Source organism: Heteronotia binoei, chromosome 4 (assembly GCF_032191835.1).
Source record: "Heteronotia binoei isolate CCM8104 ecotype False Entrance Well chromosome 4, APGP_CSIRO_Hbin_v1, whole genome shotgun sequence".
In the NCBI taxonomy this organism is placed as follows: domain Eukaryota; kingdom Metazoa; phylum Chordata; class Lepidosauria; order Squamata; family Gekkonidae; genus Heteronotia; species Heteronotia binoei.
The window spans coordinates 96,082,121-96,105,013 of record NC_083226.1 but is presented as its reverse complement, the minus strand read 5'-3'; the positions used below and the strand labels follow the sequence as shown (position 1 = coordinate 96,105,013).

Below are 22,893 nucleotides of genomic sequence, written 5' to 3'. Positions count from 1 at the left end.
GTTTTTCCAGTCTCCATTATAACCTATGGGAATCATGAAAGTGAATGGGAATAATTACAGTGAAAGGCAGCCCATGCCCGTGGGGATGGAGGGCCTTCTGTGCTCCGAACGACCGAAGCAATCCAATGGTCTCCAAAAATTGGATGTGTTAAGGGTTAAGTAAGGATTACTTAACCCTTAAAATGTTTGATTTCAGGAGAACATTGGAATCTCCTGCTGAGCGCGTTTTTGGCACTGCCGGGAAAGGCAGCCCACCCCTGCAGGGATGGAGGCCCTTCTGTGCACCCAACGACTGAAGGAATCCAACAGTCTCCAAAATTCTGTCATTTTAAGGGTTCAGTAATCCTAAAGAATTATCAAATATCTTTGATTCCAAAAGAAAATAATGGTTTGAAAGATATTAAAAACTATCATCCCATTTCCCTTTTAAATGTTGATTATAAAATTTTTGCTGCAATATTGGCACAATGTTTGAAGAAAGTTCAACATTCTACATTCTATAATACATTATGATTAAGCAGGGTTCCTTACTAAAAGATATTTGAAAGATAATGTCAGGTTTGGGTAAGAATTATCTTTCATATCATACTGAAAGGTAAAATCTTGAAGGGAGAATTTTTGGGATGTTTTTCCATTCTCCATTATAGCCTATGGTAATCATTACAGTGAATGGGCCTATAGGGTTAGGGTTAAGGCTCGGGACTCACTTATCTTTGGGTTGAAATTGGGGTTCAGTTTAGAGTCAGGTAAGACGTATATTTGATATCATATTGAAAGTTATACTCTTGATGGGGAAAAATTTTGGATGTTTTCCTATTCTCTATTATAAACTGTGGGAATCATGACAGTGAATGAGAATAGTTACAGTGAAAGGCAGCCCACGGTCCTCCTGTGCTACGAAGGACCGAAGGAATCCGACGGTCTCCAAAAATCAGACATTTAAAGGGTTAAGTAACCCTGAAGCGTTACTTAACCCTTAAAACGTTTGATTTCAGGAGAACATTGGAATCCCCTGCTGAACGCGTTTTTGGCATTGCCAGGAAAGGCAGCCCACCCCTGCAGGGATGGAGGCCCTTTTGTGTGCCCAACGACTGAAGGAATCCAAAGGTCTCCAAAACTCCAAAATTCTGTCATTTTATGGGTTTAGTAATCCTGAAGAATTATCATACTGAAAGGTATATTGTTGATGGGGGGAAATTTTGGAAGTATTTCCATTCTCCATTAAGAACATAAGAGAAGCCATTTTTGATCAGGCCAATGGCCCATCCAGTCCAACACTCTGTGTCACACAGTGCGTAAAAAAAAAATGAGGTCCACAAGTGGGGCTAGAAGCCCTTCCACTTTGCCCCCCCCTCAAGCACCAAGAATACAGAGCATCACTGCCTCCGATAGTTCCAATAATATCCTGTGGTTTATAGCCACTGATGGACCTCTGCTCCATATTTTTTGCAACCCTCCCTTGAAGTTGGTTATGCTTGTAGCCGCCACCACATCCTGGGGCAGTGAATTCCATATGTTAATCACCCTTTTATCCGTTCTAACCCTACAACTCAGCAATTTCATTGAATGCCCACTAGTTCTTGTATTGTGAGAAAAGGAGAAAAGTACTTCTTTCTCTACTTTCTCCATCCCATGCATAATCTTGTAAACCTCTATCATGTGACCACGCAGTCGACGTTTCTCCAAGCTAAAGAGCCCCAAGCATTTTAACCTTTCTTCGTAGGGAAAGTGTTCCAACCCTTTAATCATTCTAGTTGCTCTTTTCTGGACTTTTTCCAATGCTATAATATCCTTTTTGAGGTGCGGTGACAAGAATTGCCGGTTCACACCCTATCAACTTGTATTTGTAGCTGGGATTTTTGGCCCCAATGTGCATTACTTTGCACTTGGCCACATTGAACCTCGTAAGAACATAAGAGAAGCCATGTTGAATCAGGCCAATGGCCCATCCAGTTCAACACTCTGTGTCACACAGTGACAGCTTTGGGTGAAGTACTTCCTTCTATCCGTTTTAACCTGACTGCTCAGCAATTTCATTGAATGCCCATAAGTTCTTGTATTGTGGGAAAGGGAGAAAAGTACTTCTTTCTCTACCATTCCATGCATAATCTTGTAAACCTCTATCATGTCACCCCGCAGTCGATATTTTTCCAAGCTAAAGAGCCCCAAGCATTTTAACCTTTCTTCATAGGGAAAGAATTTCAAACCTTTTCTGGTTGCCCTTTTCTGGACTTTTTCCAGTGCTATAATATCCTTTTTGAGGTGGGGTGACCAGAATTGTACACAGTATTTCAAAAGAGACCGCACCATCGATTTATACAGGGGCATTATGATACTGGCTGATTTATTTTCAATTCCCTTCCTAATAATTCCCAGCATGGCGTTGGCCTTTTTGAATTGCAATCGCACACTGTCTTGACATTTTCAGTGAGTTATCTACCACGACCCCAATATCTCTCTCTTGGTTAGTCTCTGCCAGTTCACAACCCATCAACTTGTATTTGTAGCTGGGATTCTTGGCCCCAATGTGCATTACTTTGCACTTGGCCACATTGAACCTCATTTGCCATGTTGACGCCCACTCACCCAGCCTCAACAGATCCCTTTGGAGTGCGTCACAATCATCTCTGGCTCTCACCACCCTGAACGATTTAGTGTCATCTGCAAACCTGGCCACTTCACTGCTTACTCCCAACTCCAAATAATTTATGAACAAGTTAAAGAGCATGGGACCCAGTACCGAGCCCTGCGGCACCCCACTGCTTACTGTCCTCCACTGCAAAGACTGCCCAATTATACTCACTCTCTGCTTCCTATTTATTAGCCAGTTTTTGATCCAGAAGAGGACCTGTCCTTTTACTCTATGGCTCTCGAGCTTACTAAGGAGCCTTTGATGAGGAACTTTATCAAAAGCTTTCTAAAAATCAAGGTAAACAACATCTATTGGGTCCCCTTTGTCCACATGTTTGTTCACCCCCTCAATTAGAGGTTCTGGAGTGGGCAAACACTTCTCATCTTCCATAGTGAAAACAGAGGCAAAAAATGCATTCAACTTCTCAGCCATTTCCCTATCCTCCTTCAATAATCCTTTTACCCGTTGGTCATCCAAGGGCACCACTGCCTCCCTGGCTGGTTTCCGGCTTCTAATATATTTGAAGAAATTTTTATTGTTGGTCTTTATGTTTTTTGCAATATGCTCCTCATAGTCCCTTTTTGCCTGCCTGATCAGAGACTTGCATTTGATTTGCCACAGCTTGTGTTCCCTTTGTTTAATCTCACTTGGACTAGATTTCCACCGCTTAAAGGAATCCTTCTTACCTTTTACAGCTTCCATTACTTTGTTTGTTAATCATGCAGACCTTTTCTTATACCTGTCTGTACCTTTCCTAACTTGTGTATATATTTTATTTGAGCTTCTAGAATTGTATTTTTAAATAGCCACCAAGCGTCCCCAAGGATTTTGACTTCATTTACCTTTCCTTTCAGTTTCCTCTTCAAAGGCCTCATCTCAGAGAATTTACCTCTTTTAAAGTTAAAAGTGATTTTGCTGGTCTTTTGGGGCAACTCCCTATTTATATAAATGGTGAAATCAATAACGTTATGGTCACTGCTCCCAAGCGGTGCAATCACATGTGACACAGTGCAAAACACTGGAAAGCCCCCACCCCCCTGCTGGCATTCTACCTTTATGATAGCTTTTTAAAATATACGGTCCACCTTTAAATCCTGTTGTGTTTATGTGGCTCTCCTTCTGGAGGGTCTACTTACCTTATTGGGAACACAAGGAAAATAGTGATTCGGGTTCCTGGTCCTTACAGAGCCTCAGCCTGCCCCTGGAACACAGCCACTCCCAGTCAGTCAGCAACAATCACTTCCAGCCCACTCAAACCAAACAAAGAGCAGTTTCCCAGCAACCACAAACTCAGAAATTCTCAGCAATTTCCCCAGCTGCTTAGAAAGCCAATCCTCACCCTTATAGCCTTCTTGTCCACTCTCTCTCAGAGCTCTCATTATATATAGCCTACAGGATTCATTACAGTGATTGGGCCCATAGGGTTAGGTTACGGTTCAAGTCATAGTTAGGTTTGGGTGAAAGACAGGTTTAGGTTTGGGTAAGAATTATCTTTCATATCATACTGACATGCTCCCTTCTCATTTGGTGGCAAAAGCTTCAGCTTCAGCATCTGACCTAGGGAACAGTCTGGGTTGATTTCCATTAGGACTGACTGATTTGATCTTGCAGTCCAAGGGACTCTCAAGATTCTTCTCAAGCACCACAGCTCAAAAGCATCTATTCTTCTGCACTCAGCCTTCCTTATGGTCCAGCTCTCACAGCCATACATTACTGCTGGGAATACCATCACTTTGACTATATGGACTTTTGTTGGCAGGGTGATGTCTCTACTTTTTATTATATTTACCAGTTTTGCCATAGTTGTCCTCCCAAGAAGCAAACGTCTTTTAATTTCATGGCTACTGTCACTATCTGCAGTGATCTTGGATCCCAGAAATGTGAAGTCTGTCACTACTTCCATGTCTTCCTCTTCTATTTGCCAAGGTGTGATGGGGCCGGATGCCATTATCTTAGTTTTTTTTGATGTTGAGTTTCAAACCTACTTTTGTGCTCTCCTCTTTTACCCTCAACAAGAGATTCTTTAGGTCCTCCTCACTTTATGCCATTAGAGTGGTGTCATCTGCATATCTGAGGTTGTTGATGTTTTTCCCGGCAATTTTAATTCCGGCTTCTGCTTCATCCTGGCCTGCATTCCACGTGATGTACTCTGCATATAAATTAAATAAGCAAGGTGACAATATACATTCTTGTTGAACTCCTTTTCCTATTCTAAACCAATCAGTTGTTCCATAATCCATTCTGACCGCTGCTTCTTCACCTTAATACAGGTTTCTCAGGAGACACGTGAGATGGTCTGGTACTCCCATCTCTTTAAGGGCTTGTCACAGTTTGTTATGATCCACACAAGCAAAGTCTTTAGCAGTCAATGAAACAGAAATAGACGTTTTTCTGATACTCCTGTGCTTTCTCCGTAATCCAGCGAATGTTGGCAATTGGATCTCTAATTCCTCTACCTCTCTGAACCCCAGCTTGAACTTCTGGTAGTTCCCAACCTACATACTGCTGAAGCCTAGTTTGTAGGATCTTTAACATGACCTTGCTGGCATGTGAGATGAGTGCAATGGTGCAATAGTTTGAACATTCCTTGGCATTACCCTTCTTTGGGATTGGAATATAAACGGACCTTTTCCAATCCTGTGACCACTGTTGTGTTTTCCAAATCTGTTGACATACTGTGTGCATCACTTTAACATGATCATCTTTTAGGACTTTGAATAGTTCAACTGGGATACCTTCATCTCTGCTCGCTTTGTTGTTAGTAATGCTTTCTAAGGCCCATTTGACTTTACACTTCAGAATGTCTGCTTCAAGGTCAGCGATTTCACTGTCATGGTTGTCAAGGACATTGAGATCCTTCTTGTATAATTCTTCTGTGTATTCTTGCTACCTCTTCCTGATCTCATCTGCTTCTAAATCTACATTCTACATCTGCTGTAAAGCCCTCCAATGTAGGTTGTAGTAGTGATAATATTTCTTCTTGAGAGAGCGTGGGGAATTGGTGCCAATTTAAGGCAAGCATGCCTCCTTAACCATGCCAAAATCTTGAACATACCTTCTGATGAGGTATAGAAGTCTTCCTACAAACTTGTGTATACTCCACACAGGAAACAGTTTGCTGGAGACTTAGAATTGGAATTTTCATATTGTTGGAGAGGATGTGAACCTGTGCTTTCATCATGCCCATGGTAGTGAAGGCTTAGCAGCTTCCATGGGACCCTTGGTCTTGTATGGAAATGACATCGTTGACAGCATTTACATTTCTCCAGCCCCAGGAGGTAGGAAGGGAAGAAGCTGCTTTCAATGATTCAGCAGTCAGTGGGACAGACTTTGGCCTATTTAGTATTCTGGACTTCAACTCTCCAGCTCTCTTCTGGAAGTCTTCCAAGTTGAGTGATCTGTGTTGCTGGTAGGTTGTGACAATCCAGGATTTCTGAGCAGCACTGATAGCCTTTACCTTACACTGTCAATACTGGAAACATAGGGCCTTTTCAGATATCTTCCATAGGTTGACTGAACAGGCAGCAGATTTTCACAACCACTAGAAGCTGGAGGGGTGACCTAGTTGTAACTCAATACATCATGAACCCATCCTGATATCATCTCATTGCAGTAAGAGGTTAGCTCTCCTTACATTTTTCATACTTTAAAAAAACAAACCACTTGTAACTGTTCAATACAACCTTGAAACTTTGATTATAAATTATTGTGAAGAATCTGCTGTTCCCTTCGTCATCCTGAGCCAGATCAAGTTTCTGGAAGTCAGCCACTACCTTTTTCTTGATAGATCTCACTTATGACAACTAGCCCCTATCTGGCTCCCCAGGACCTAGTCACAGCGATCCATGCAATGGTCACTTCCAGATTGGATTACTGTAACTCGCTCTATGCAGGCTTGCCCTTAGGACTAATCCAGAAACTCCAATGGGCGCAGAATACAGCAGCTTGATTGCTGACTGAACTGCCTGTAAGGGCGGGCAGTCAGCTGTTGCTGCACAGTCTGCACTGGCTACCAATTGAGTACTGGATTCATTTCTAGGTCCTAGTATTGACTTTTAAAGCCTTATGAAGCCTGGGACCTACATACCTACAGGGCCGTCTCTCCTCATACAAGCCCCAGAGGCCTCTACAATCGGCCAACCAACATCTTCCGACTATCCCTGGCCCAAAGGACGTCTGGCTTGCCTCAACCAGGACCAGGACCTTTTTGGCCCTGGCCCCAACCTGGTGGAATCAGCTCCCCAAGGAGATTCGGGCCCTACCAGAACTTCTACCATTCCAGAGAGCTTGCAAAATGGAGCTGTTCCGCCAGGCTTTTGGCTGAGGCAGGCAGGTGCCCCCACACCATCTAATTGGCCTGCCTGGGCTCACTGCATCCTGTGTCTCAATCAGTGAATGATGTGAGTTTCAGAGCGGCTCGCAATCTGGCAGCCCTGTCACTGACAGGGAGGATGAGGGTCAAGGGGAAACAGGGCACTGTGCTGATGAAAAGGGGAATGTTCCCTCAGAAGGTCTCCCTTCTTGAGTCTTTTGCACTAATGACCCAGCCTTGGGCAGTTGCTGATTCAATCCTTAGGCATGTAGAAGGATGGGTTGTGAACCTGCATGCTGACTGCCTGGTGAGAAGGTAGAGGACATTATGCATTGTATAGATAGGCAGATAGTGCTGGAGAGGAGTCAACGGTTGTGGTACATGTTGGCACCAATGATGTGGAAAAATATATATGTGAAGTCCTAGAGGAAAAAAAAAATTAGGCTGCTAGGCATGACACTCAAGGCCAGGATATCTAAGGCAGCCTTCTCAGAAGTGTTGTCTGTTCCACATGCAGGGCCAGCTAGGTAGGCATGAATTAGGAGTCTCAGTGTGTGGATGAGATGATGGTGTAGGGAGGAAGAGTTTATATTTGTTAGACACTGGGATGCTTTTTAGAACAGAACCTGAACAAAAGAGATGACCACATATCCCAAGAAGGAACAAGGCTGCTGGCACTTAAAATAGTACACAAAACACTAGTAATACTTATGAGAGTGTTGGAGATATTAAGTACATCGTTTTCATTGAACAAGGGAGATATCTGGTGTTTTCTGGTTGTTTAATCTTTCTCCCCATCCCTGTTTTTATTTCCCATTATTGGCACTTAAAATAGTGGCAGAGCAGTTTTTAAATTAGATGTTTGTATACAAATTCTAGAAGTGTCCAAAGTAAAATCGGGGAGTTGGAATGCTTAGTGTTGAGGGGAAACATAGACATTGTGGGAATTTAGGAAACGTGGTAGAATGAGGAGAATCAGTCGGACATGGTGATTCCTGGATATAAGTTATATTGAAAGGATAGGGAGGGAAGGGTTGGAGGTGGGGTGGCTCTGTATGTCAGAGAGGGTATACAGTTCAATAAGATTGAAAAGGTCAGAGAATTAGGTTCCCTTCTGGAAATGCTTTGGGTTGAAATAGTGGTCCGAAAAGGAAATTTGACTATAGGAGTTTGTTATCACCCACCAGATCAAAAGATAGAGGATGATTATAATATGATGGAAGGATTAAAGATAGTGCCTAAACGTAAAAACTGTGTCATGATAGGTAATTTTAACTACTTGCAGATTGATTGGGTAAATACGTGTTCTGGTCGGGAGAAAGAGATTGAGTTTCTAGACAATCTCAATGACTGCGCCATGGAGCAGATGGTCACAGAACCTACCAGGGGTAAGGCGATCCTGGATTTGGTCCTAAGTAATGCCCAAGACCTGTTGAGAGATGTAAAAGTGATTGCATCGTTTGGGAGCAGTGAACATAATGTTATTGATTTCACCGTTTGCATAAATAGAGAGTTTCCCCAAAAGACCAATACAACCACTTTTAACTTTAAAAGGGGGTAAATTCTCTGACATGAGGAGGAATGTGAAGAGGAAACTGAAAGCAAAGATAAATAGAGTCAAGACCCTTGGGGAAGCTTGAAGGCTATTTAAAACTACAGTCCTAGAAGCTCAGATAAAATATATACCACAAGTTAGGAAAGGCACAAATAGGTATTTTAAAAAGCCTGCATGGTTAACAAACAAAGTAATGGAAGCTGTAAAAAGTAAGAAGGATTCCTTTAAGCAGTGAAAAGTTAGTCCAAGTGAGGGCAATAAAAGGGAACACAGGCTGTGGCAAATCAAATGCAAGACTGTGATCAGGCAGGCAAAAAGGTACTATGAGAAGCATATTGCAAAAACATAAAGGCCAACAATAAAAATTTCTTCAAATATATTAGAAGCCGGAAACCAGCCAGGGAGGCAGTGGGGCCCTTGGATAACCAAGGGGTAAAAGCATTACTAAAGGAGGACAGGGAAATGGCTGAGAAGCTGAATGCATTTTTTGCCTCTGTCTTAACTCTGGAAGATGAGAAGTGTTTGCCCACTCCAGAACTGCTAATTTTGGAAGGGGTGTTGAAAGACCTGAGTCAGATTGAGGTCCTACAACTGATAGACAAATTAAAAACTAATAAGTATCCAGGCCTGGATGACATACATCCAAGAGTTCTGAAAGAACTCAACGGTGAACTTGTGGATCTCCTGACAAAAATATGTAATCTTTCATTGAAATCTTCCTCCATTCCTGAGGACTGGAAGGTAGCAAATGTCACCCCCCATATTTAAAAAGGGTTCCAGAGGAGATCCAGTAAATTACAGGCCAGTCAATCTGACTTCAATACCGGGAAAGTTGGTAGAAACCATTATCAAAGACAGAATGAGTAGGCACATTGATGAACAGGAGTTATTGAGGAAGACTCAGCATGGGTTCTGTAAGGGAAGATCTTGTCTCACTAACCTGTTAGACTTCTTTGAGGGGGTGAAGAAACAGGTGGACAAAGTAGACCCAATAGATGTTGTTTACCTTGACTTCCAGAAAGCTTTTGATAAAGTTCCTCATCAAAGGCTCCTTAGGAAGCTCAAGAGTCATGGAGTAAAAGGACAAGTTCTCTTGTGGATCAAAAACTGGCTGATAAATAGGAAACAGAGAGTGAGTATAAATGGGCAATTTTCACAGTGAAGATGGTAAGCAGTGGGGTGCCACAGGGCTCAGTACTGGGCCCCATGCTCTTTAACTTGTTCATTAATGATATGAAGTTGGGAGTAAGCAGTGAAGTGGCTAAGTTTGCAGATGACACTAAATTGTTCAGAGTGGTGAGAACAAGAGGGGATTATGAGGCACTCCAAATGGATCTGTTGAGGCTGGGTGAGTGGCCGAGGGTTAATGTGGCCAAGTGGTAAGTAATGCACATTAGGGCTAAAAATCCTAGCTATAAATACAAGTTCATGAGGGTGTGAACTGACAGAGACTGACCAAGAGAGAGATCTTGGGGTCATGGTAGATAACTCATTGAAAATGTCAAGACAGTGTGCGATTGCAATAAAAAAGGCCAATGCCATGCTGGGAATTATTAGCAAGCGAATTGAAAACAAATCAGCCAGCATCATAATGCCCCTGTATAAATCTATGGTGCAGTCTCATTTGGAATACTCTGTACAATTCTGGTAACCTCACCTCAAAAAAGATATTATAGCATTGGAAAAAGTGCAGAAAAGGGCAACTAGAATGATTAAAGGGTTGGAACACTTTCCCTATGAAGAAAGGTTAAAACACTTGGAGCTCTTTAGCTTGCAGTAAGGTCGACTGCGGGGTGACATGATAGAGGTTTACAAGATTATGCATGTGATAGAGAAAGTAGAGTAAGAGGTACTTTTCTCCCTTTCTCACAATACAAGAACTCGTGGGCATTCAATGAAATTGCTGAGTAGTCAGGTTAGAACTAATAAAAGGAAGTGCGTCTTCACCCAAAGGGTGTTTAACATGTGGAATTCACTGCCACAGGAGGTGGTAGCATCTACAAGCATAGAAAGGGGAATGGATAAGCATATGGAGCTGAGGTGCATCAGTGGCTATTAGCCACAGTTTATCATTGGAACTCTCTGTCAGGAGCAGTGATGCTCTGTATTCTTGTGTTTGGGAGGGGCACAGTGGAAGGGCTTCTAGGTGGACCTCTAGATGGCACTTGGGGTTTTTTGGGGGTACTGCGTGACACAGAGTGTTGGACTGGATGGGCCATTGGCCTGATCCAACGTGGCTTCTCTTATGTTTTTATAAATCTTGGGGGGATGCCAACAGATTAAATGTCTCTGGTTCAGAATTTTTTGTTGTTCAGTCGCACAGTCCATCTTTAAGAGATGAAGGGGTAACTCTTATTGTTTTTAGAGAGAAATTAGGACTGACCACTGAAAGGGTAACAAACAGTATTGACTGCCTTACAAGGTCTAGAGGCCATAGGAGGAAGATTGCAGGCCTAATATATCTGGGAAATTATAAGAATTTATATACCAATGCTAGAAGCGTTCAAGGTAAAATGGATGACCTGGAACGCTTAGCATCAGAAGAGAACATAGACATTGACAGCATTTCAGAAACTTGGTGGGATGTGGATAATCAGTGGGATACAGTGGTTATATTAAAAAGATAGGGAAGGAATGGTTGGAGGTGGAGTGGCTCTGTATGTCAGAGGGGGTATACTAGGGTGACCATAATGTCTGAAGGCCAGCCAGGGACACCTTGGGGGGGGGAAGGGAGGGGTGCGCGCGCGCTCTGCGTGCGCGCCGCCGGAAACAGGAAGTGACGTCACTTCCGGTGACGTCATGCCACCGCCGGAAACAGGAAGTGACGTCACTTCCTGTGACATCATTTCCCCAAAATGACATCATTTCCCCCAAATGCCACTGCCGGAAACAGGAAGTGACTTCACAGCACTTCCTGTGACGTCCCCCAAAATCCCCCAAATATCACCACCGGAAACAATTTTATTCTCAAATCCTGTATATACTTCATCAGTATATGGGATAAGGCACTTTCTCAACTGTGCTGCATAATGCAGCCTATTTATTTTGTCCTGTTTACTCTGTTGGCTCTATCTGCGCCACCTTCATCACTTTCGGGGTGTGGATCCCCCAGTGGGGTGGTCTCCCGACTCCGTCCGCCGGCTGTTTCTGATAGCCCTGCGCCCCCTCTTTCATTTGATATGTGTCCCGTGCGGATGCCACCCTCCTGCCGGGAGATGCCGCAAAATGAGCCCCCTTGAGGCTTATGGCGGCAGGGCTCGGGGGAAGCGAGCTAGACTGCTGTTCTTTTGAGGGGTTATAGAGTGTTTCGAGCCCGTCCCTGTGGCATCGGTCCCATCGTTGTGGGGCCCAGGGGGCCGGCGCAGCGGCACGCTGAAGCAGCCTGTCGGTCACTTCCGGGTTCCTGTCCTGCATCTCGACCTGTGTTATTAGTGACAGGCTGCTTCGGCGTGCCACTGCGCCGGCCCCCTGGGCCCCACAACGATGGGACCGATGCCACAGGGACGGGCTCGAAACACTCTATAACACCTCAAAAGAACAGCAGTCTAGCTCGCTTCCCCCAAGCCCTGCCGCCATAAGCCTCAAGGGGGCTCATTTTGCGGCATCTCCCGGCGGGAGGGTGGCATCCGCACGGGACACATATCAAATGAAAGAGGGGGCGCAGGGCTATCAGAAACAGCCGGCGGACGGAGTCGCGAGACCACCCCACTGGGGGATCCACATCCCGAAAGTGATGAAGGTGGCGCAGATAGAGCCAACAGAGCAAACAGGACAAAATAAATAGGCTGCATTATGCAGCACAGTTGAGAAAGTGCCTTATCCCATATACTGATGAAGTAAATACAGGATCTGAGAACAAAATTGCACCAGAAGACACAAACACAAAGCTCCCTTACACTGAATCAGTGCTTGGGTCCACCAAAGTCAGTATTGTCCACTCCAGTCACAAACACAAAGCTCCCTTACACTGAATCAGTGCTTGGGTCCACCAAAGTCAGTATTGTCCACTCCAGTCACAAACACAAAGCTCCCTTACACTGAATCAGTGTTTGGGTCCACCAAAGTCAGTATTGTCCACTCCAGTCACAAACACAAAGCTCCCTTACACTGAATCAGTGCTTGGGTCCACCAAAGTCAGTATTGTCACATTAGAACATAAGAGAAGCCCTGTTGGATCAGGCCAGTGACCCATCCAGTCCAACACTCTGCGTCACATAAGAACATAAGAGAAGCCCTGTTGGATCAGGCCAGTGGCCCATCCAGTCCAACACTCTGTGTCACATAAGAGAAGCCCTGTTGGATCAGGCCAATGGCCCCTCCAGCCCAACACTCTGCGTCACATAAGAGAAGCCATGTTGGATCAGGCCAATGGCCCATCCAGTCCAACACTCTGTGTCACATAAGAACATAAGAGAAGCCCTGTTGGATCAGGCCAATGGCCCATCCAGTCCAACACTCTGTGTCACATAAGAACATAAGAGAAGCCCTGTTGGATCAGGCCAGTGGCCCATCCAGTCCAACACTCTGTGTCACATAAGAGCATAAGAGAAGCCCTGTTGGATCAGGCCAGTGGCCCATTCAGTCAGGAAGGGAGGAGGGAGGGAAGGAAGGAAGGAAAGAAGGAAGGAAGGAAGGAGGGAGGGAAGGGAGGGAGGGAAGGAAGAAAGGGAGGGAGGGAGGGGAAGGGAAGGGAGGGAGGAAGGAAGGAAGGAAGGAAGGAAGGAAGGAAGGAAGGAAGGAAGGAAGGAAGGAAGGAAGGAAGGAAGGAAGGAAGGAAGGAAGGAAGGAAGGAAGGAAGGAAGGGGGGAGGGAGGGGGGAGGGAGGGAGGGAAGGAAGGAAGGAAGGAAGGAAGGAAGGAAGGAAGGGAGGGAGGAGGGAAGGGAGGGAAGGAAGGAAGGGAGGGGAAGGGAAGGAAGGAAGGAAGGAAGGAAGGAAGGAAGGAGGGAAGGAGGGAAGGAAGGAAGGAAGGAAGGAAGGAAGGAAGGAAGGAAGGAGGGAGGGAGGAAGGGTAGACAAAGAAACAAAGAAAGCAAAGATAGTGGACGGAAGAAATGGAGAGAAAGGACAGGAATATTATGAGAGAGAGAGAGTGAGAGAGGGTGGGTGGGTGACATGGAAACAAAGCAAAAAGACAGGAGGACGGAGGGATGAACATCCACCCCTCTCCTCCTCCCCATGACTCCCACTTACCCACCATGAAGTTTCCAATGATGTGCTTGCAGCTGTCCATCCCCAAGGACAAGGCGAAGCAGGCTGGGGCCTGGGTGAAGCGAAGCAGGCCCACGCAGGCCGCCTCTCTGCCCCTGCAGGGAGTGGTGGGGCGGGGCCTGCTCCTGCTCCTCCAGCGTTGCTGCTCAGGGTCCTAGAAGGACCCAGATTCGGGGCTTCTCTGCTCGCTGTGCTGCTTCTCCGAGATGGGCTCAGGCTGAGCCCATCTCGGAAAAGCAGCCACGGCGAGCGGAGCAGAGGCTGCCGCGCCACGCGGAGGGAGGTAAGGAGGGAGGGAGGGAGGGAAGGAAGGAAGGAAGGAAGGAGGGAGGGAGGGGAGGGAAGGAAGGAGGGAGGGAAGGAAGGAGGGAAGGAAGGAAGGAAGGAAGGAAGGAAGGAGGGAGGGAGGGAAGGAGGGAAGGAAGGAAGGAAGGAGGGAGGGAAGGAGGGAAGGAAGAAAGGAAGGAAGGGAGGAGGGAGGGAGGGAAGGAAGGAAGGAAGGAAGGAAGAAAGGAAGGAGGGAGGGAGGAAGGAAGGAGGGAGGGAAGGAAAGAAGGAAGGCCAGCCGCCCCCCCCTCCGCCAGCCGCCCCCCCCGCCAGCCGCCCCCCCCCCGCTTTCGGCTTACCTTGATCCAGGGCGGTGGGGGCCTCTCCTCTGGGCTGCTGGCGGGGCTGGCGGCGGCTGCGGAGGCCGGGAAGGCGGCGGAGAGGCCGGCGCTGGTCTCTGTAGGGCCTCCAGGGACCAGCGCCGGCCTCTCCACGCTGCCTCCGCTGGTCTCTGGAGGCCTCCAGGGACCAGCGCAGGCCTCTCCACGAAGCCTCCGCTGGCCTCTGGAGGCCTCCAGGGACCAGCGGAGGCCTCTCCACGCTGCCTCCGCTGGCCTCTGGAGGCCTCCAGGGACCAGCGCCGGCCTCTCCACGAAGCCTCCACTGGCCTCTGGAGGCCTCCAGGGACCAGCGCCGGCCTCTCCGGACCCCGCGCGCGGGCGGGGAAGGCGGGGAGTGAGGCAGCCAGCGTCCCTGCGCGTGCGCACACCGCTGTGCGCACGCGCAGGGACGCTGGCTGCCTCTCTCCCCGCCTTCCCCGCCCGCGCGCGCGGCCCGCCGGCTCCCCACTGGCTATACCGGGACTTTGTAATGGTCCCGGTATAGGCAGCCCGGGAGCCAGGATTGGGTGGCCAGAACCGGGAAAGTCCCGGGAGACCGGGACGGTCTGGCCACCCTAGGGTATACTGTCCAGTAAGATTAAGAATGTAAGAGAAATAGATTTGCTTATGGAAATGCTATGGTGGGAAATAGTGTGCCCATAAGGAAGTTTATCTCTGAGTGTTTGTTATAGCCCACCAGATTAATTTATCCTCTAACAGCAAAATAATTAAGGAAAACAACTAGATGAAGTAATTATGCCACAATAGTTTATTTTAATTACCCTCATATTGATTGGGTCAAAATGTGTTCAAGTCAGGAGAGAGAGGTTGGGTTTCTAGATACTCTCAGTCATGGAGCAGATGGTCACTGAACCTACCAAGGGGGAGGCATAGACAACTCCAGGAGGGGATTGAATAAACATATGGATGTTCTATTAGCCACACAGTATGGATGGAACACTAAGTCTGGGGCAGTGATGCTCTGTATTCTTGATGCTTGGGGGCCACAGTGGGAGGGCTTCTGGAGTTCTTTCTGTTCCTGCTCTTTCCTGTTGTTTCTGTTCCTGATGGCACCTGGGTTTTGGCCACTCCATGACACAGAGTAGATGGGCCATTGGCTTGATCTATCACAACTTTTCTTATATTCTTAAGCCATTAATATTATTTTTCTGACGGCATAAACCAAACATTCCAAGCATAAGTGAAAAATAAGAGGAGAAAGGACAATTCTATCTAGTAGTCCAGTTGAGGGAAATGTGCAGAGAAGATGCCATTAGTTTGGGCCATAAATCTGGAAGTTGAATAAAAAATTTCGATCCATCCCAAAAGTTAACAAGGAAAGCCAAATTTAGTCAACATAGCAAAAATAAATGTTCAGTATATTTTGTTGACGGCTTTTACAGCATTGAGTGAAAGGATGGCAACTTGTTGGGTTTTGGAGAGGTAGAGAAACTAGAGATCAAATTGCCAACATTCGATGGATTATGGAGAAAGCACAGGAGTATCAGAAAAATGCCTATTTCTGTTTCATTGACTATGTTAAAGCCTTTGATTGTGAGGATCACAACAAACTGTGGCAAGTCCTTAAAGAGATGGGAGTACCAGACCACCTCACGTCTCCTGAGAAACCTGTATAAGGGTCAAGAAGCAACTGTCAGAATGGGATAGGGAACAATTGATTGGTTTGGAATAGGAAAAGGAGTTCAACAAGGATGTATATTGTCACCTTGCTTATTTAATTTATATGCAGAGTACATCATGCGGAATGCTGGCCTGGATGAAGCAGAAACCGGAATTAAGATTGCCGGGAAAAACATCAACAACCTCAGATATGCAGATGATACCACTCTAATGGCAGAAAGTGAGGAGGACCTAAAGAACCTCTTGTTGAGGGTGAAAGAGGAGAGCATAAAAGTAGGCTTGAAACTCAACATCAAAAAAACTAAGATAATGGCATCCGGCCCCATCACACCTTGACAAATAGAAGGGGAAGACATGGAAGTAGTGACAGTAGGTTTCCCAATCCCCAGGTCCCAGCGGAGGATCCCCCGGTTTTACAGGCTTCCCCCCACCCTCGGCCAGCAGGGGGAAGCCCCACCCCCACAGCCACCATGTATCTCTAGCACTCTAGCAGGTTTAGAAACCTGCAAACAGATCCTGTTTTAAAATGTGTGCTTCTGTTGTTTGTGTGCCTTTAAAGTTGAGCAGGAAACAGGAAGCACTTCAAGGGGAAGGTCAGCTGCAACTTCCATTTGTTTTGCTTTCATTTTCAGAGCAAGTAACCAGACCCAGTAAGTGTGTGTGTGTGTGTGTGTGTGTGTGAGTGAGAGAGAGAGAGAGAGAGAGGGAGGGTTGCCAATCCCCAGGTGGAGGCAGGAGATTCCCCAGTTTGGAGGCCCTTCCCTGCTTCAGAAAGCTTTAGAAACTGCGGGGGGGGGGAGGGAAATGTCTACTGGGCACTCTATTATTCCCTATGGAGAACGATTCCCATAGGGAATAATGGGAGATTGATCCATGGGTGTCTGGGGCTCGGGGGGGGGGGTGTTCTTTGAGGTAGAGGCACTAAATTTGCTGCATAGCATCTGATGCCTTTCCTCAAAACATCCTCCAAGTTTAAAAAGGATTGGACTAGGGGGGCCAATTCTATAAGTCCCCAAAGAAGGTGCCCCTATCCTTCATTATTTCTAATGGAGGGAAGGCATTGAAGAGTTGTGCAGTCCCTTTCAATGTGATGGCCAGAACTTCCTCTGGAATTCAGTCATACTTGTTCCAACCTTGCTCATGGCTCCAACCCTAATGTCTCCTGCCCCTACCCCCAAAGTCCCCAGATATTTTTTGAATTGGACTTGGCAACCCTAAGTGACAGACTTCACTTTTCTGGGATCCAAGATCACTGCAGATGGTGACTGTAGCCATGAAATTAAAAGATGTTTGTTCCTTGGGAGGACAGCTATGGCGAACCTGGGCAGTATAATAAGAAGTAGAGACATCACCATGTCAACAAAAGTCCGTATAGTCAAAGCAATGGTATTCCTAGAAGTAATGTATGGCTGTGAGAGCTGGACCACAAAGAAGGCCAAGCGAAGAAGAATAGATGCTTTTGAGCTGTGATGCTGGAGAAGAATCTTGAGAGCCCCTTGGACTGCAAGAAGATCAAATCAGCCAGTCCTAAGGGAAATCAACCCTGACTGTTCCCTGGAAGGTCAGATGCTGAAGCTCAAATACTTTGGCCACCAAATGAGAAGGGAGCACTCACTGGAGAAGATCCTGATGCTAGGAAAGACAGAAGGCAAAAGAAGAAGGGGACGGGAAATGGCTGGACAGCGTTACTAATGTAACAAACACGAATTTGAGCAGACTTCGGAAGATGGTGGAAGACAGGAGGGCCTGCCATGACTTTGTCCATGGGGTCGCAAAGAGTCAGACTCGACTGTGAGACTGAACAACAACAATATGGCAACTTGATCAGACCTCTTTTTTTTTCTTTTAAGCATTAACTTTTTATTAAAATTTAAACCATAAAAATAAAAATAAATAGTATCTTTAAAAACTGCACAGAGTAGCTCCAGAGGAGAGAACATGAAGTCTCACAAGTGGGAACAATTTTTGAGAGAAGTATGTTTGTTTGGAATATAATTCTGACTGCCATATGTGGTCTGAGTATTACATCATTAGCTGAAAAATGAAGCAGTTCCATTTCTGCTTAATCTTCTTCCACAGTTCACCCCTCCTCCTCCCAGCTGCATGGCTTCTTTTTCTGCAAGACCCCACATCCTTCAGGGATCATTTTGAGGGAGAAACAGGAGATTACTGTGGTAGTGGGAAACTGATAAAAAATAGCTTCCATCAATATTGCTATGCTGACATTAATTTGGATCCTACTCACAAATTTATATTTTGTGCACTTTTTACATTGTCAACTTAAATTTAATTTTGTCTTACCTCTGTTCTAAGAAGTAATTGCTAAGAAACTCAAAATCATTAGCAAATCATATTTGCTATCTTTTGCACATAATTAAGTTGCACAAAATTGATTGGTGACCCATTCATACTAAGTCAAGCAGCAACTCATAGGAGAGAATGACTTTTCCCTAAACTAATCTTATGAATAGATTGCACATTTTACTTGCCTAATCATACCTGATGTGTGTCCATAAATAATCTGTGCCACAAAGAATAAACTATTTCACAAATAATAAAAAGGGTAACTAAAGTCAAAACAGGCATTTCAAAAATGAGGTTATCTGCCAAATTCCATGCTAGTATTAGGGAACAATTCTGATTCAGTACTCAAATTCAATTTTATCCAGTGAAGCTTACTTCCAGGAAAGTGTTTTAGGATTGCAGCCTTACAGTGCAGTCCTAAGCAGTGTTATGACCTTCTGTATCTATGTCTCACAGTGGAGGGAAGTCAGCAGTGGGCTTCAACAAGAATTGGTATGGGGATCGGTACTATTTAATTTATTTATAAATGATCTGGAACTAGGGCTGAGTAGTGTAATGGCCAGTTTTGCAGATGACACAAAGTTATTCAGGATGGTGAAAACCAAGACTGACTGTGAAGAGCTCCAAAAGGACCTTCACAAACTGGGTGAGTGAGCTACAATGTGGTTGAAATGATGGAATTCAAATTGGTGTGAGAGCCAGTTTGGTATAGTGGTTAAGTGTGCGAACTCTAATCTGGGAGAACTGGGTTTGATTTCCTACTCTTTCACATGCACCTGCTGATGTGACCTTGAGTTAGCCACAAGTTCTCCAGTGGTCCCAGTAGTGGGTCAGTCCTGACCTATGGGAATATAGCTCCTCTCCATAGGCAGGGCCAGCAAAGCAAGTTCCTTCCAGGAGGGGGTGCTATTCCCCTTAACTTTCAGTTTTGCTTGGCCCTGCCTCCAGAACAGGACATGCCAACCCAAGAACGTTGCTGCAGTTTTCCCCATGCCTCCCTGAACACGACAGTGAGCAGCGGAGACTGCAGACGACCGGGGTGGAGACAGCAGCACACGTGTCGGTGACACCGTGGACATCTTGAGCCTCTTTCCAGACCCAGCAGCACTCACAGGGCGAACAGGATGGCGATGAACTCCTCCTCCCTTCTGAGGAACAGGTAGGGTCCCAGAGACCCATGGAATGGGGGTTTTGGTGGAGGAGGAAGTTCAGGAATGGGGGAAAGTAGAGCAGCCTGTGCAAGGTTGCCTGGGGGAGGACTTAATGAATAGCCTACCCTCCCACGCTTCCTCTCGCTGGCATAACTGAGCTTCAAGTGCCCCTAGTGCCAAGGTTTTTCCAGAAGGCACAACAGCACTAGTGCAGAGGCTGATTACTTCCATAAAGGAAGACCAGGCGGAGAGGAGGTCCAGAGAATGAAAGGGAGTCTCACAGCCCAGTAGCAAGGCATGAACAGGGCCTACAGGGTGTGGAAGGGGAAGGAAAATTTAGGTGGGAAAAGCGGCCATTTTGGGTCTTCTCTTTTTACAGTATTCTGGGCACTTCAAAATGGCTACCCCATCTGAATTCCCCAAGGCCAAGGACACAGCTATATGTGGTTTGGACTTGTATGACTCCCCCTTTCAAGAGGACCAGACAGAAAGCCCAATAGTGGATTTATCTGGAACAGAGGCCAAGGCAAATCTCTTTGCCTGGATCCAACAGATAGTTAAACAAGAAGTACGGTCTAGCAAAGAGGTTCCTAGTCAGACCCCCAAGCTGAAGTTTAAAAAAATGCACATAAAAGACTAAGCATCTGGTAGAGGAGGAAAGTTGAGACTGCCTCTTCCCAGAGAAAGAAGAGACACATAGATTTGGAAAGTATTCAAGCGTCTGAGCTAGGGGAAGACTCTGACTTTCTGAGGAAGAGGTGGAGATAATTCAACCATCTAAGAATAGGTTGTTTTCCCCTGACATTTATTCACGATTCTTCCCTAAAATTGTCAGAGCCTTGGAACTGAATTATGACCCTAAACTTAAAGAGGAAGAGGAAACAGATTTCCCAATGGGTCAGAGAAAACTATTCCTAAGGCCAGATCTAAGCCACAGCTGGTACCACTGCCAGCAGGGTTTTTCTCCATTATGAAGGCAGAATGGGAACACCCAGCCAAACCAAAGGCGACCCATTCAGTTTTTTCCAAGTTTTACACTCTTATTCCAGAGGCCATGAAATGGCTGAAGCTGCCCAGAGTGGATGACCCAGTTAACAGCCTCGCCTCCTCTTCCATCCTACCATTGGATGCCAATGGCACACCAAAGGACCCCACGGATAAAAGGATTGAACAAGCCCTACGAAGGAATTTTGAAGCTTCAGCCACCTCTTTGCAGGTGTCAGTGTTGGCTTCTTTGGCTGTCAGAGCCATTTATTCGTGGGCTTCAGAACTGGCCAAGGCGGAACAAGACTTGCCCAAGAAAGTTAAAGATGAGCTAAAGAAGATTGCCTTGTCTGCGGTCTTTGCAGCAGACGCCACTCTGGACGCTATGCAACAATCTGCGAGAGCCATAGCCTCGAGTGTGATGGCCTGACGGAACACTTGGCTGTGAAACTGGGACGCAGATCCGTCTGCAAGAGCCAAAGTAGCAGCGGTTCCTTTTAAAGACGATTTACTCTTCGACTAAGGCCTAGAGCGCTACCTGGTGGAGGACAAGGATAAGAAGAAGGTTCTTCCATCCAAAAAGCGGGACAGAGATAAGAGACACTTCAAGCCCTTTTGGGATCAAAGGAGGGACTCCAAGTCAAATTACTCCAAATCCTATAGGGGAAGATGGCAACAGAAGCCCCACAGTTCCTGATCTTCATCTTTTAATACCAAAAGGCAGTCCTCCAAAGGCCCGAGGAAAGGCAATACCACCTGACTATGCCCAGAACAGTCCCCCAGGGGCTATAGGGGGCTGTTTCCAGTGCTTTGCAGAAGTGTGGAGACAGTAACAGACAGATGGGTGGTGTTGACGGTGTCCAAGGGCTACAGTATAGAATTCAAGACAGTTCCATGGGACAGATTCCTGGAAGTTCTCAGGAACAAGTCTCCTCAAAAACATCAGCTTTTGCTATCAGCCATCCTCCATCTCCTCAAGATAGGGGCTATACAACCGGTGCCGGAGAAGGAGAGGACCCAGGGTGTCTACTCGATCTTCTTCATCATCCCAAAAAAGAATGGGGATGTGAGAGCAATCTTAGACCTGAAATGGCTCAACAGAAAGGTGGAGACGGAGAAGTTTTGGATGGAAACCTTGTGGTTGATCCTCCTAGCCCTACAAAAAGGGGACTTTCTGGCATCGATAGATCTATCCGAGGCCTATTTACACATACCAATTCGGCAGGGGCACCGCCATTTTCTGAGATTCTCTTATGACGGCAGCCACTACCAATACAAGGCATTGCCATTTGGCTTAAAGTCCTCACCCAGAGTCTTCACAAAGATACTGGTGACTCTAGTGGCAGCTCTGCGTCTCAGGGGAGTGTCATTGTTTCCATACCTGGACGACAACCTAGTCAAGGCACCATCATTTACGCAGACAATGGTGGCCCTGAAGGAGACAGTGGATGTTCTATCCTCCCATGGGTTCGTCATAAATCGGGAGAAGAGTTCCCTCTCATCGGTTCAATCCATCCTTAACCTGGGGTACAGATCGATACCAGGGAAGACAGAGTCTTCCTCACCCAGGAAAGAAAAGCGAAACTGACACAACTGATCCATTCAGTGTTGCAGGCCAAAACCACGCAAGTGATGACTAGCAAAATTGGTGGGACTCTTAGTCTCATGCCAGGACCTTGTGCAATGGGTACGTTCCCATAAACGACCCATCCAGCTCTTCCTACATCCCTTCCAGACAGCCATTGCTCAGAGGAAGCTGCTCCAGATAGGAGTGCCAAAATGGGTGAAAGTGGCCTTACAATGGTGGTTGTCGCCATGGCGGTTCCAAGCCGAACAGGCTCTGCGAGAACCAATTAGAACAGTCATGACAACGGATGCCAGCTTATTTGGATGGGGGGCACATGCGAAAGGACAGAAGGTTCAAGGGCGCTGGTCCGGTCAGGAGGCCTCCAACAGTATAAATGTCCTGGAACTGAGGGTGATCAGACTAGCTCTGCTCCACCTTTCGGACATAGTAAAAGGCCAACATGTTCTAGTCCAAACGGACAATATAACAGCGAAAGCCTTCGTGAACAAGCAAGGGGGGCTGCGATCGAAACTCTTGCAGCAAGAGGCAACTCTGCTGATGGACTGGGCAGAGACAAATCTTCTGTTCCTGAAGGCGACACATGTTGCGTGAAAGGACAACGTGTTAGCGGACTGGCTCAACCGTCAGACTCTGGATCCAGCGGAGTGGTCGCTGAACAAGATGGTCTTCTGTCAAGTTTGCCAGAGGTTCAGGTTTCCAAAGGTGGACTTGTTCGTGTTGGAACTAAACCATCAAGTTCCAAACTTCCTGTCAAGAACAAAACTCAAAAGGCCATGGACACAGATGTGTTGCACGCAGAGTGGCCCAAGACTCTTCTTTATGCCTTTTCCCCAGTGCAGGTGCTGCAGAGGTTCTTGCTCAGGGTACAGG

The 22,893-nt window shown here is 46.3% G+C and overlaps 1 protein-coding gene and 1 pseudogene across 2 annotated transcripts in view; one reads left to right on the top strand and one right to left on the bottom strand.

Annotated features, from left to right (window-relative positions):
* Positions 1-22,893, top strand: part of PRR16 (proline rich 16) — a 314,849-nt gene that overhangs the window by 141,186 nt on the left and 150,770 nt on the right. The window lies entirely within an intron of this gene.
* Positions 5,642-22,252, bottom strand: LOC132569842 (dipeptidyl peptidase 1-like; annotated as a pseudogene).